The sequence below is a fragment of the Anneissia japonica genome, unplaced genomic scaffold (genome assembly GCF_011630105.1).
Source record: "Anneissia japonica isolate Jap-2015-1 unplaced genomic scaffold, ASM1163010v1 scaffold287750_len332794_cov232, whole genome shotgun sequence".
Lineage (NCBI taxonomy): Eukaryota > Metazoa > Echinodermata > Crinoidea > Comatulida > Comatulidae > Anneissia > Anneissia japonica.
The window spans coordinates 158,869-173,686 of NW_022723669.1; the positions used below are offsets into that span (position 1 = coordinate 158,869).

At 35.8% G+C, this 14,818-nt stretch overlaps 1 long non-coding RNA gene across 1 annotated transcript; it reads left to right on the forward strand.

The window, feature by feature from the left end:
* Positions 1-77: 77 nt before the first annotated feature.
* Positions 78-13,579, forward strand: LOC117112320. Its single transcript, XR_004446017.1, has 3 exons — positions 78-122; positions 11,545-11,699; positions 12,817-13,579. It is a non-coding gene; the product is annotated as an uncharacterized LOC117112320 (long non-coding RNA).
* Positions 13,580-14,818: the final 1,239 nt, after the last annotated feature.

The window sequence follows — 14,818 nt, forward strand, 5'->3', positions numbered from 1 at the left end:
AATCGGCGGCTCGGGTCACGTGACTTATAGTGGGTAGGGTCACGTGACTTAAAGTGGGCATTAGGTTTTGTTTACATCGCGAGATGACAGTGCATTGAATATGGCTTCGCCTTGTTGTTGATGTAAGTCACATCTATATGTTGCAAATGTTGGTTAGAATGCGAGTTATAATTTGGTAAATCACTTAGAAGTGTTCCAAAATTAAATTTTCAAATACTTAATCAGTTTGGTTGGTAAGGCTCCAAATAAAGCCTGGAAGTTTTTCAAGGAAAGGGAAGGTACGGTACCTTCGACGACGTGCATATTGCTCAAGTATACCTCCATGGGTCGTCGCCGGCTGAGGTACTAGGCCTAACTAAGTCAAGAATATTATTCATGGCAAATGCTATCGCAGCATGAAGAAAAATAAACGAATCCCCCATTGTTTGCGTATTATTTTACAGTTTTTTAAAATCCAAAATTAGATCATAGGATGTTTGTATGTTACTGCGGAGGATAAATGATCATCATTTGACAACAAATATTACGTAGGCCTAACGGTATTAGATGTACCATGCCAGGCCTTTTTGCAAAAGCCTGTTTCCTACACCAAGTTAGTGGTTGAACAGTCAGTACCGTTAATATTAAGGGTTATTTTCTACTGTATTACCTACTCGACTACAAAGTATATATAGTCGAGGTATAACAACTCCTTCCCTGCTCTGGGCCCTGGTCAAGGTAAGGTAACTTCACGACGTGCATATTGCTCAGACGTGCATATTGCTCAGGAGTCAGGAGTCGTCGCCGGCTGAGGTACGTTTTAGGGAGCCTAGGCCTAAGTCAAAAACATTATTCATGGCAAATGCTATCGCAGCATGAACAAAAAAAAACGAATCTCCCCATTCGTTGCAAGAGTATTATTTTACAGTGATTTCAAATCCAAAATTAAATCATAGGATGTTTGTAGTTATTGCCGAGGAAGGATAATATCATCATATTATTATTACATATTATTATTAGGTACTGGCATTAGGATGTACCATACCAACCAGGCCTATTATCACCAACCTGTTTCACAAGTTTGGTTGAGCAATCAGTACCGTTAAGGGTTATTTTCTACTTTATAGCTGGAGTCGCCGATTCGGTCTTTTACTACAAGAAAGCATTTTTAACAAATTTAATTTAATTTAAAAAGGTTTTATCACCAGATAAATAGTTATTCCTTAAGACAACTAAATATAATTATATTATTGATTGGGAAGACGATTATAATCATTTCAGTCTATATTCTTTTTTATAGTGAACTAAACCACTTTGGAAATTAGTTATTATTATAATATTGAAAGAATGATGATGTAGAACGTAGACATTAAAAAGAACTAGAAAAACACCGAGAGACGTAGATAGATTGGTGATGGTGGTTGAAGCCGGGCACTCACTGTATCGTGTAGTCTGGGTTACTCACTCTTTATTGCACTTAATGCGCGCCATACCTAATTTAATTTGCGTCCCATACTCGATTTTTTTTTTTTTTCGGATTACTATAGGCTTATTATTTTAGGTTTTTTCCGTCTCTAATTGAACTTTCTCGTTGGTGGCGTGGTCCAAGAATGAGAAAAATAATCCGCTCCCTGTTGACCTCGTCTGCTTCGTCTGCTGATCATTTTATATAGTGACGAAATTAGTTATTATAATATTAAGAGGGTGATAATGTAGAAAGTTTAGTCGTATGTACTCTATTTTCATACTGTACCACGTTTATATTTTGGTTAATTTCTAACTTGCTTATTACGGCAATACAGTATATTTAAATTCTGTACGCCCCGGTTACCGTTATTTACTATATTTGAGATTTGAATTTTGTATAATTAGATGTTATTCCTTTTCTTTTCCTTTGATAATACAGGTCTCTCTCCAAGACCACTTTTGTGACCGGGGTGTCCATGGCCTTTCGCAACTTTGGTCTCTAATTAGAATAGTAAAGATAAAAGACATTTGTTAAAATGGGACCACAGTAAAACGGTTTTTAATTGGAGGTGGTCTTTAATTGGAGGGCTTTTTAATTAGAGGGAGACCTGTAATTGTTGAAGTCTCTGATGTTTGATGTTATTTGCCTTTTCGTTACCTATTTCATTTTTGGCTCTTTTTTGTTACATACTGTAATTGATTAAGTTTGGACCCATCACTTTATAGTGTGTGCCACTGTTGAAAAAGTGAGAGACAATAAAAACTGTAAGGTTGGCGTTCAAAAATTTAAAAAATGATCCGTTGCGCGCATGGTGCTGTTTTAGCGGTTATTAATTATATTTATTTTCAGTGGTGGCGCTAGAAATTTGTCGACGAGGGGTCCGAGCCAAGGGGCCGACGAAGCATTGGTCGACGGCCCTGAATAAAAACCCTTTTAGGGTTCACTGGGAGAGTTTTTATGGTTTAGTATGGTGCAAAGGGTGCTTTTAAACCACATTATTAGGAATTGGCAGTCAAAATAACGTTATTTAGATAGGCAAATTATTGTTTTTAATTTTTGATCCGACGACCTAGTTGTACGTCAGACGACATGGGGTCGAGGCCTGTCCGACGGCTGTCTCTTATACACATCTAGATGTGTATAAGGAAGTCTCTGATGTTTGATGTTATTTGCCTTTTCGTTACCTATTTCATTTTTGGCTCTTTTTTGTTACATACTGTAATTGATTAAGTTTGGACCCATCACTTTATAGTGTGTGCCACTGTTGAAAAAGTGAGAGACAATAAAAACTGTAAGGTTGGCGTTCAAAAATTTAAAAAATGATCCGTTGCGCGCATGGTGCTGTTTTAGTGGTTATTAATTATATTTATTTTCAGTGGTGGCGCTAGAAATTTGTCGACGAGGGGTCCGAGCCAAGGAGCCGACGAAGCATTGGTCGACGACCGTGAATAAAAACCCTTTTAGGGTTCACTGGGAGAGTTTTTATGGTTTAGTATGGTGCAAAGGGTGCTTTTAAACCACATTATTAGGAATTGGCAGTCAAAATAACGTTATTTAGATAGGCAAATTATTTTTTTTAATTTTTGATCCGACGACCTAGTTGTACGTCAGACGACATGGGGTCGAGGCCTGTCCGACGGAGGGGAAATTCCCCTGCCCCCCCCCCAATCCCTCGCTGGCGCCACCACGGTTTATTTTGTCTTGAGCAGATGTTTTTGCATGACTTTGCGTATTATAATTAATGTAATATCCAGTTAGGTGTAAAAAGTCTCTAGGACTACCACTGATCTTGCAGTGGTAATTATTTCCATCATATTTTTAGAATGTTTTATTTGCTGATATTTGTTTACACCATCCCGTGACGCACTGCGTACCTCACATATTTAAATGCACCAACTATGTTTATAAGCACATCACTTACGTGCTTCACCTATGTAAGATAGGTCTATTATTAGCCTAAATCGATTAGCTCTGACGTCACGAATCGGATATACTGCACCATCATTAAAAATACAAAACAATAATGTAATATTTATACTCCTAATGGTATGGTAGAGCTATCAACGGGTCACGTCCAGCCGGCCCACAGCGTATTTAAGAGATGATCATTTTCTAGAAACGGAAGTACTTGTCGACATAATAATATAAAGTCAATAATGTGTTCATTGGCGCCAGCACTGGGAAGGGGATCCCCACCCCCTTCCCGATCGGACAGGCCTGGACCAACTGTCGCAGTCCGACGCCACCACGAGGTAGTCAGATCAAAAATTTTAAAAAATAATACTTTGCCTATCCAGATAGTGTTATTTTGATTGCCAATCCCTAATTAATATTGTGGTCTAAAAGCACAATTTGGATCATACTAAGACATATAAACTCTCCCCGTGAACATTTTATTACGGGACCCCGACCGAGACCCAGTCGGCCCCCCGTTCGAACACCTCCGGAGCCACAGCTGTGTTCATCATCGGTCCAACCACCCTGTTCCATAAAAATCAAAAGTTAGATTTCTGGGTAATGCGGCCCTTTATTTTGTTGATATGATTTGTTCTTTGACCCATTATAGCATCATCTTCATTTTTTCTTAGAAATTCCCGGGGAATACTTTATTACTTCTATGGGATGGAGATTATAAGGGAAATATTGTTGCAGCCGGTCATATCGTTAAACAATCAGGAAGGAAGATAGTCATCAGATGTTTTCCACGATGAAACTTGTTGTCTTGATTGGCTTCATATTACAGGGAAACATAAAATGATTTTATTTTCTCTTATCACGCATGGCTGCATTATTTCCTGGTGACTTACCGTAAGTGCAGTGTATTTGAGTGGGGTTTTTTGGGGGGGTTAATTTTAACTCGTGATGTTGCTGGCCTTTTTTGTTTAGGTTTTTCTATGCATTGCCACACATTGAGGCAAATCCATCGATACTAATATAATTCAGAACATTTTCTAATGGTTGTAACAATCCTTCTATTAATAGATATAATTATCATATGCTCTTCATTAAAGTTACATGAACTTTATTAAAACCAGGTGTAAAAAAAGAGAATATTATTTTTTAGAATACTTTTTGGTATTGTTGTTACTGTTGTTATAAGTAGGCCTATTTATACTAGTATTTATACGTATTCGATACAATTTATACTATTGTTATTATCAGGGGCGGATTTAGGGGGGGGGCCGGCCCGGCCCCAGGGGGAAAAAAGAAAAAAGAAAAAAATTATAGCTCACAACGCCTCAAATGTTATTTTCGGGCGTCTAGAACACAAAAATTTTGCTTGGGCATGCCCCCGGACCCCCTAGGTCATTGTTGTCTCGATCAGCCCAAGTTTCGGTCCCCCTTTTCGGCCCCCCTTTTGGACATCTCTGGATCCGCCCCTGATTATTAATATTAGGCCTATGATGGTTATGAAGTACCGTACAATATAATTTGAACACTCGGAGTATTTCGCTGGAGGTAAGATTTATTAGCGAAGTCAGAAGACTTAATCCCACGACACTGCACATTCATACAAATGAGTATGTTGGTTTAAATGTGACGGTGAATCGATATTCAACGCTATATATGTGTTGAAATGTATCTATTGAGAGAAGGTAATTGAATCCGTGCGACAGACCAATTCAAATTCGTAGGGGGATTTTTAATAGGGCCTAGTAAATATCACTTCATTCCCCTCAGCGAAAATCACTCACTATCCCATCGATCCCATTGGATTAAGAATTACGGAAGTTTGGATTACAAACAAACAAACAATTTATTAGGAACTACACTTTTCAATCAGTGGTACACTTTTCAATAGAAGGTGCGTCCAAAACAATACAGTGTACATTAAAGTTCACAAAAAATAGAATTATGCTAAGAAAAAGACAATTAAAATTTTCAAAAGGGACATTAAATAAAGTAAAAAAGAAACTGTTCAGTCATGTAAAAACTTAAAAGCAATCTTAAACTAAAGACTTAAGGCAAAATAAAGTGATACAAGCTAAGACACATGAACAAATTATACAAACACCATATAAACGTACATGAAATACACATAAGCCTACATAAAGTACATACATATCCATACAAAACTACATACCCATAGCCACATGACTGTAAATTTTGGTTGAATAAGATAAAAAAAAAAATGCAACAAATCAAACACCATAGAAATTAAATGTGAAGAGTGCCCAAACTTGAAAGCGAACGAAACGCGAGAACAAAACTAAAACAATTTTAAATGCGTTGTTTGAGAATGTATGTGGATTTTTTTTTTTCGGAAACTGATGAAAGCGAGTGAAATCTATTGGCCTATTCAAGAAAGTACATTGGTTTAGGACTGATTTCCATCAAATAATGGATCGTATACTGTATCGTATACTGTACCTCGAGCCAAAGGACCCGTCCATTCTCTTCCAATTATTCTTAAACGTAGACCAGAACTATTCAGTGATTGGCTGACATGAAGCGAGTAGCCATAGGTGACCGGAAAGTAAGCTTATATATCGCAGTATTATAAGTTACTATTAATAATATACTAATTATGTAGTAAACAGATAATATAAGATCATACAGGCCCCAAAAAGGCTAAGAGAAGCCCTAGTGTTTCAATATTTCGTTCTGTATTCGAACATCATCAGGGATGAAAATAATTTTGTCCATAGGGACCATATACCAGAATTGAAGTAACTTAACTAACCAATCAAAAACGAGAAACCGGTAAAATTGACCAATCAAGTAAAACAAAGTGTGACATATTATTAATGAATAAACAACACAGGCCTACCTTAGTAGTAAACAGTATTTTGGTTCTGGTCAAAAGGCATGAGATGAGAGCGCCGTCAACGTTCATCAATAATCGTTTTTGTTTGAAAAATAATGAATAAATGATAGGTTTCCAGACTCAATGATGACAGACGACAGGAAGCACCAATTATCTACTTGATTTTTGATCTAAATATAACGTACTGATATTCATTAATGAGAATTACACTGTAAAATTATTAGCATGAAATGTGCCTTAGTTCAGTTTCCAATGGAACCACCTTGTCACATGTTAAGCAACTTTTCGTTGAAGGGTATGGGCCATCCGTGCGCAATTACACAATCATCATAATACGAGTACTGTTTCTATATATTAAATGTTTAAGAAGAATTTGCGAGTGCAAGAAAAAAAATCTACCCAATCAGGATTAGAACCCGGAATCTACTGCTTTCTATGCAGACGCCTTAACATTTACTATTTTATAGCCTATAGAACCCTTGTGAGGGTAACCTGTGGTCGAAAATGTTCGTGAGCATACAGTAATATATTTAAAATAAATTACAGCCGTTGTGTCTGTTGATAGTTTGATAAGATTATTTTTCACACTCGCAGATTCCTCTTTTTTAACGTTTATATATTATACTTATAGCATTACGGTACCGCAAGACGGTGTAGAGTTCATCTCTATTATATCATGATATATATATATATATATATATATATATATATATATATATATATACATACCACCTTTAATCAGTTTCTCTTGTGGCTCAGTACAAAATCAAAATCTTTATTTTCCTTCGACACAGGTGAGCTGTCAATTTTCGAGCACATTTTGGAAATACCATTTATGACATGACACCAATGCCGTAGCCAGCTACTGGGACAGTCCCACACACTTTTTCTAAGGGGTCCACAAACAATGGGTCCAATTTTTTTAAATGGGTCCAAATTATGCAATTTTATGCATAAAATGAGTCGACTTTTTGAAAAAATGGGTCCAGATTTCTTACATTTAGCTTAAAAATATAAAGTTGGTCCACCCTGATATTGTCCCGCACTGTTTGAAAATCCTGGCTACGGCATTGCATGACACATCTATCATTCATTTTAGTCATTTTAGTCATGTATTATACTATTGTATTGGGACTCGCTGAAAATAATTCCTTGGACGCACTGAGCTTGATTATGTTTCACACCAAAAATACTCCTATCCTACCTAACCAAATACGGTATATTTCGCATTTCCAAGGTTAACATTCCGAACTAAAATTTGACATGTTACCTGCCTGCTTGTTTTGTCTCTGCTTGTTTTGTCTATCGTGGGTGTTGCTGACCTATATTCTCTATATTTTTTTTTTTCAGTTTTCCATTGACTCTGGTTCTATGTACATAGGCCTGCAGTAGAATTTACTTAAAGTTAAAACAAAAAAATAAATGAATAAATAAACTTCATAGGTCTACCATTTTGTACACTTCTTTCAATGTATTAATTAACTAATTTCAATTTAAATTTTTAGTATCTAAGTTTAAATTTGTTATTTTTATTTGACTGATTGTAGAGGCTATCCTGGACTAGTTTCTCTGAATACTGTGTGTATCCTATATACACTTACTAAAGTATTTGACTGTTACATTATGTATCATGTGTTTTAGTATGTATCATGTGCTACAGTTTTATCATGATTGTGTTACAAATATGTATCATGCTGTTACAGAGTGTGTTATGTTCATGCTTATGAGTAGAACGCTATTTCACTATCTAATTTGAACTCATTCTGTGTATGTTATCAGCATAATCATTGTACAGGTTATGTCCCTTAATACAATATTTGTGTTGTAATGCACCTCTTTTGTTTTTATGTCATCAGTATCGATTTTTAAAACAGTATGGATCAATAAATACTAATTCATAATCATTGACACTTCTATCCACATAATGTACACGATTCATAACACATCAAATAGACAATGATGAAGCAAATGTAACATTATCATTTTCATCATTACCCACCGCATTATCCATCATTATCATCATCCATCATTATCATTCTCATTATCATCATCGTTATCATCATTATCACCATCATCATTATCATAATCGTTGATCGTCGGTTCTGCTATCATTTTATGTCCCTTTTAAGTATTACTTAAGTACTAGTAATAAAAGTTGGGTTTTTTTTTACAAGCTACGATAAAGGTATACAATGTTCAAGACCCTATTTTATTATATGATCATTATCAGCATCTTCATCATCATCGTTGATCGTCGTTTTTGCTATCATTCCATGTTTATCTTAAGTAATACTGTACTTAAGTAGTAATGAAAGTTGGTTTTTGAGTATACAGTACTGCTATTTATAGCAGGATACTGTACTCTATGCTGTAGTCGATCGAAAAGTGATGTCATCCGAAGGCCAAGTTGTTGTTGTTGGTTTCGGATCCTCGGATTTCGGGTTTCGTCGTACAGTAAAGTGTAGTAAACACATTATATTCCCAGACCTTTCAACTTACTTGATTTTGACACATCCAGTAGCATACAATACTTCAAAGAATCATCCAATACATCATACTATGAAAACATATGTATAACTAAATTATAGCAATAGGCCTATACATTGCAAAAAATAAGAAAATAATCAGGCCTAAGCAAAACCAACAAGAACTAACTTACATGTTCATAATAAATTAACTAGAATTTTATTAATAAACCATGTAAGGCTCAAACATAAAGTACAAATATTATTCAGAATAATTATCAATAGAAGCATACATCGTACACTCCCTTTCAACATTATGTAGCAGTAGGCCTCTCTGCGAGAGCCTTTTTTTTTTACAAAGCTACAGGTATACAATTGTTCAAGACCTATTTTTATCGTAAACTTTATTTTCTAAGATTTTAATATGTTTTATTCATGTATATAATACGTGCTTGTTGTAATTTCAACGTCATTAAAATTTGTTTTATGTCTTGTTCTCAATTCCGTGTGGTTTCCTTGTTTTTAATTTTCATCAGGAAGAATCCGTTATTTAATTCATAATTATCAAGAGTTTCCGGATATTTGATTTTAGAGTGCTTAGATTCCAGAGTAGCTCTGGTATCGGCAATTATTAGAGTTTCTTTGATGACATACTTCCGTCTCTTTGTTCCAAATGAGATTTAAATTGATTTTATGAATGTCCTTTGTGATATCAACTAGATGTGTACGGTACGGGACACCAATGATTTAAAGACACCTCCATGGTTAGGCATACTAGTTACACTTTCATGTCGGCCAAAGTAATCACTTTTACTCTCTTAATCTCTTTGTTCTATTGTGATGTTACGGAGTTCGCTACTTTTAATATCCTTTGTTATTAAAAAAACACATATACGAAAATGAATTGCCTAGGGTTTAAGATTGATGGTACCATGGGGTTAATCGAGGTACAACTGGGGCTTTGTGATTGCAATTTATGGTATAGTGGCCTGTAACGTTTTTAATTCCACTGGTATCAAAATAAGTCTTGTACTCAGAACTGATTGTATCGAACTGGTCATAAACAACCACGATAGACCAGTAGGAAATACATGGTACTTCTGGCACTGAACATGGATAAAGTAGATTTCGATATCTTACCAGACTAATGAAAGTTTTTTGTGGTGCTGATAATTTGATGATGCCATCTGTGCATCTGGCAGCTTGACGAGTAGAGAAGCCCGAGGGGTAGATAAGAGGCATATGAAAGTTTTGCCCATGAACATGAACATTGGACAGTGTAGTCACTATAACAAAAGTTATAGTGATTAATAGTCGATATCGGTTCATATCAGCTTTAAAATGTTCGTATCAGTTAAATAGTTTTATTCACTTCATGCAATTTGTTTTATTACAACTGTACCAGTATGCCTAAGGCCTGTGGTATATTATTTACACATTGGTGTTTGCGATCTGTGGCATTATTTTCATGGTCAATCATAATACCTATTTTCAGATAGTGACCATTAACAATTGAAGTATTATACCTCCATTGTGTAACATAATCATGCAATTATATTATATTAATTAAATCTATCGTCTTTTGACCAATTGAAGTCTATTGGCTTTTCAGGCTTTACCAAATGATACATTTTCCACGCCCGCATTTGCAATTTTTTTTTTACAGTTTTCATTTCAAAATTGGGTCTCTGCCTACGATATATGTTGCATATGCCTAGCTTCTTTTTTCTAAATTCTTTGCTGTCTTTTGCGATGTCTCTGTTAGCAGTTTATAATCTCAGATTAATTTTTAAAGTCTTGCCGTGTATTTTTTTAAACGGTGTCTGAAATTGTTTATTACCTTTTAATTGATTGATTGTTTGTTGATGTAATAGGGATTTTATTTTTTTCTTATAGTATTTTTACGTTTACCTCCCTGTTATATATTTGTGTGTACTGTATAAGGGTCTCTGAGTCAACTTCGCTGTAAGAGCCCTATCTTGAAATATTGTTGAATAAATAAATAAATTACCATATAATAATAATCACTCACCGCACACAGCGCATACGCAACCCACACGCACCTCAAAGGTCAAACACGAACATAGGATTGACCTATATCCCGTAGACGCGTAAGCCTATAATACACGCATGCTGCCGCACACCCACCTATCTAACACACGTAATTATTATTGCTACTAGTGGGATTATTATTATTAATGATTAGTGTTATGTGTTAACTGCGGTGGTTCTGACGACGACTTCCAACGTAGAACAGTACTCTTATACACATCTAGATGTGTATAAGAGACAGTATCAAGAGTTTCCGGATATTTGATTTTAGAGTGCTTAGATTCCAGAGTAGCTCTGGTATCGGCAATTATTAGAGTTTCTTTGATGACATACTTCCGTCTCTTTGTTCCAAATGAGATTTAAATTGATTTTATGAATGTCCTTTGTGATATCAACTAGTATACCAATAAAAAAAATAATATATATATACACATGTATGTATGTGTGTATGTATGTATGTATGTATATATGTATGGGTGTATGTATGTATGTATGTATGTATGTATGTATGTATGTGTATGTATGTGCGTATGCATGTGTGTATGCGTGTATGTATGTATGTATATAGCGAATATTATATTTGCCTAATGTTTTGGCTATTGTTATTGTCGTTATTGCTATTATAGATCGGTTTGTATGCTGTTCATAAAAGCAGGTCTATGCGACGAATTAACGATAGGCTTACATCTATTAAGTGACTATACAATATCGCTAAACAAAGAGCAGACATGATAGAAATGCAGACGGAATTACTTGATAAATCATTCAATAAATGCAAATTAAAATGTAAATAAATGTCATTGTGTTTCCAGGTTGTTCGTCACTAATGGAATTGGCGCACCAGGTTACGGCGTCCGCGTAGTGCATTGCAAAAAAATTACCATAGTAAACTCGCCATGGAGATAAAAGATAATGAGTTGAGTCACCGTGCCTTCCCTCCGACCAAAGTCAGCATGAAATTAATAAGGTAAATCATCTATCTGCTATATAATAATATGTTGGTCTTATATAGCGCTTCATGCACAAAACCTCTAAGCGCTTCACATTACGTTAAAGAACTGCTATTTCAGTGATCATTTTTTTTTTAATTTTTAATGAGGGTGATCCATCCAGCAGAAGCTGATCATTAGGGACCATCAACATGTAACAGAACAAATTATTGAAAACATCTTAACTACCAATTTAAATTATAATATAAAACATAAGGCATTACTACAAGCATTAGCACTTAAGATTAAAATAACTAAAAATGGAATATGACGATTATTGCCATAAGACAGCCATAAGAATTAAGTAAGAGAAATTTAAAAAATATGCTTTAAAATGAATGTACTCATTTCGCATCAAACAAAATTAAATCAAGATATAAAAATAAATATAAATGACAAAATATATATGATAATAATTCATTATATCTGACAAGTCAAACGAACGTTTTCAACACAATAAAGTTGCAAGTCACCAAATATTAGTTTATGGAAAACGACTGCAGTTACACAATCATCTGTACATCATCGAGGCTCTGAGTTCTCGCTGTCGTCTAAATCCGCACTTGGATATTGTTGCTAAGGTGTGAGAACCAGCGTAAACGTACGTAGACTTGTGTGGACATGTGTTTATTAATAGCTATTAAATGAATCGTTCGGATTGGTCATAATAATTAACACCCCGTAATGATCCATTCTCGAACGTTGCGCGGCTTGTCACCCGAATCTGCGCTGTCTGTGTCGACGACGGTGTCGATCACGGACCAGTAAATCCGTTCTAGGTTCAAGTCACCGCGATGTCAGATATTAGCGTGCTGCCATATTGGAGGCGCACAAACATACAATTTAGCACTCTGGGATTGTTGCAAGTTCAACTCTATACCATCTCGTGGTTTTACATACTCGAGCATGGTAAATGTTGAAGATACCCTGACCTTCAAAAAGCATGTGCAATTAAAACTACAATATGACGTAATGTTTCTCATTTGAGTGTATTTTAGAAAATTCTGTAATGGCTTTCTACAGTTCATTATAAAAAACGCTAATTCTAACCATGTTCTAACTTAACTATAATTACCTCTGTTGTGTGATATACAGATGATGAACTGGAAATGACACCGATGAAGATTTTTTGTTGGTGACGATGAGACTTGTGTCGATGATAATGACGTAACTTTGTTCATTTGAGTGTATTTTAGAAAATCTTGTAATGGCTTTCTACAGTTCATTATATAAAACGCTAATTCTAACCATGTTCTAACTTAACTATAATTACCTCTGTTGTGTGATGTGATATACAGATGATGGACTGGAAATGACACCGAGGAAGATTTTTTGTTGGTGGCGATGAGGCTTGTGTCGATGATAATGATTTCGACGAGGATGATGAAGATAATTAAGTCATTTAGAGTGGATTTAATAACTAACAAAAGTTTGTAAATGTAAATTTACTTAAAAACTTAGTAAAAGTTGGGATCTTTGATAGAGTCATATGTAAAAAAGTGCCTTAATTAATATAGGCCCAACTAATTCTCATAAAATATTGATATTTCACTATGTTTTTAAGCACAATAACTACTGGACCAAAACGCTTGCGAAATCATTCTGTGTGTCATCATATTTATGAAGATGGAAAATGCAATGAATATAAATTCTAAGAGTCTCTGATTGATTTCTAGATCTTGGTCTATTTGCATACTTCAATTTGTTATTTGATTGCTTCGAGGCTGTGTAGATGACACATACTGCAGCGCTAATCATGACGTGTAACTTCTTACAGACACACGTAATTGCATACATGATGATTCTAAAGGCAATGCAATTTCAATTCTTTTCTCCGAATTTTCGTATAGCCTATAAAATTGCGAAGAAATATTTCTTGGAATAGTTGAAAATAAATTTGTTGGTGATTTGTGCATTGAAGAAAGTGTGCGGCAACCCGTGGGCAAATTTTATCTCACTTTTGAACAAGTTTGGTGTCAATTACAAAATTGAGTATTCAAACTGAACACTTAACTAACCCCCCGACGACCTAGACTTGCTAAGTCGGACCGTACACACTGTTAGTGGATGGTCAACAAACGCTACGAATCTACGGAGCACGCAATAACGTGACGAGTGACACGATATGGATCGTTTACACGATCCTCTCACATTGCTACTGACAATCATCAGACAGCGTCACGTCGCGCTCACACGGAGCGGAGGTAGATTCGACGGTTGTACGGTACGGTACGTCCGGCTGACGCAGAGTGAGCTCCGCGAGTCTATCCAGAGATTTCAACATTGTAATTCAATGAAAGATCCCTCGAAAATATATTGTCACCCTTCGACGATTAGCCTACATACAGCATGAACGAAATTGCAAATTCCAACAAATAGAGAGAGATAACGGGACCTTCACTTTCTCATCCACTTTCTACCGAAACTTCTTCCTGATCTTACAAGAAAGAAGGTCTAAAAGATTGCAGCACATGACAATTAGAGTGACAACTTGAAATCTAGTCTCATTCCACGCGTATAACAACGCAGGGCCATCACCAATTCATAGTGACCTAGTTTATCATTGGGACTCACGCCAGGCGCGAGCCTAAAGTACGAACGTGTCCATTAAATAGTCGCGTGGGCTGGGCATTCTCTACCAATCCAATGGCAACATTAACTTAGACTCGTCTCGCTTAGTCTTACTCTCGTCTCGCACGTGGCTCAGTTAAACTTTTCAACCTTCCATGGGCGGATTTAGAGGGAGGGGGGCGCTAAACAGGCTTTAGCCCCCCCCCCCCCCCAATTTCATAGCCATTTCTTTTTAACTGCTTTTTGAAGGTCCAAATTAAAATATTGTTTAATGATTTCTTCGCACACATCATATTTATGGGCTAAACATTTTGCAGTAGTTGTTTTTCAGTGATAAAATAAAAATGAAATACGTTTTTTAACCGATCAGCGGACAAAAAACGTAGCTAAGAAAGCAGTGCTTTTGCCTTGCCTTCATGCTCAAATCTCGAAGCAAAGGCCGTTGTGTAGCGGTTTCAACGTTTGTATAATACACTACTAAACTTTTCGTGTCGCGCGGGTTGGTTCTTGTCTAGTCTTTCCTTGA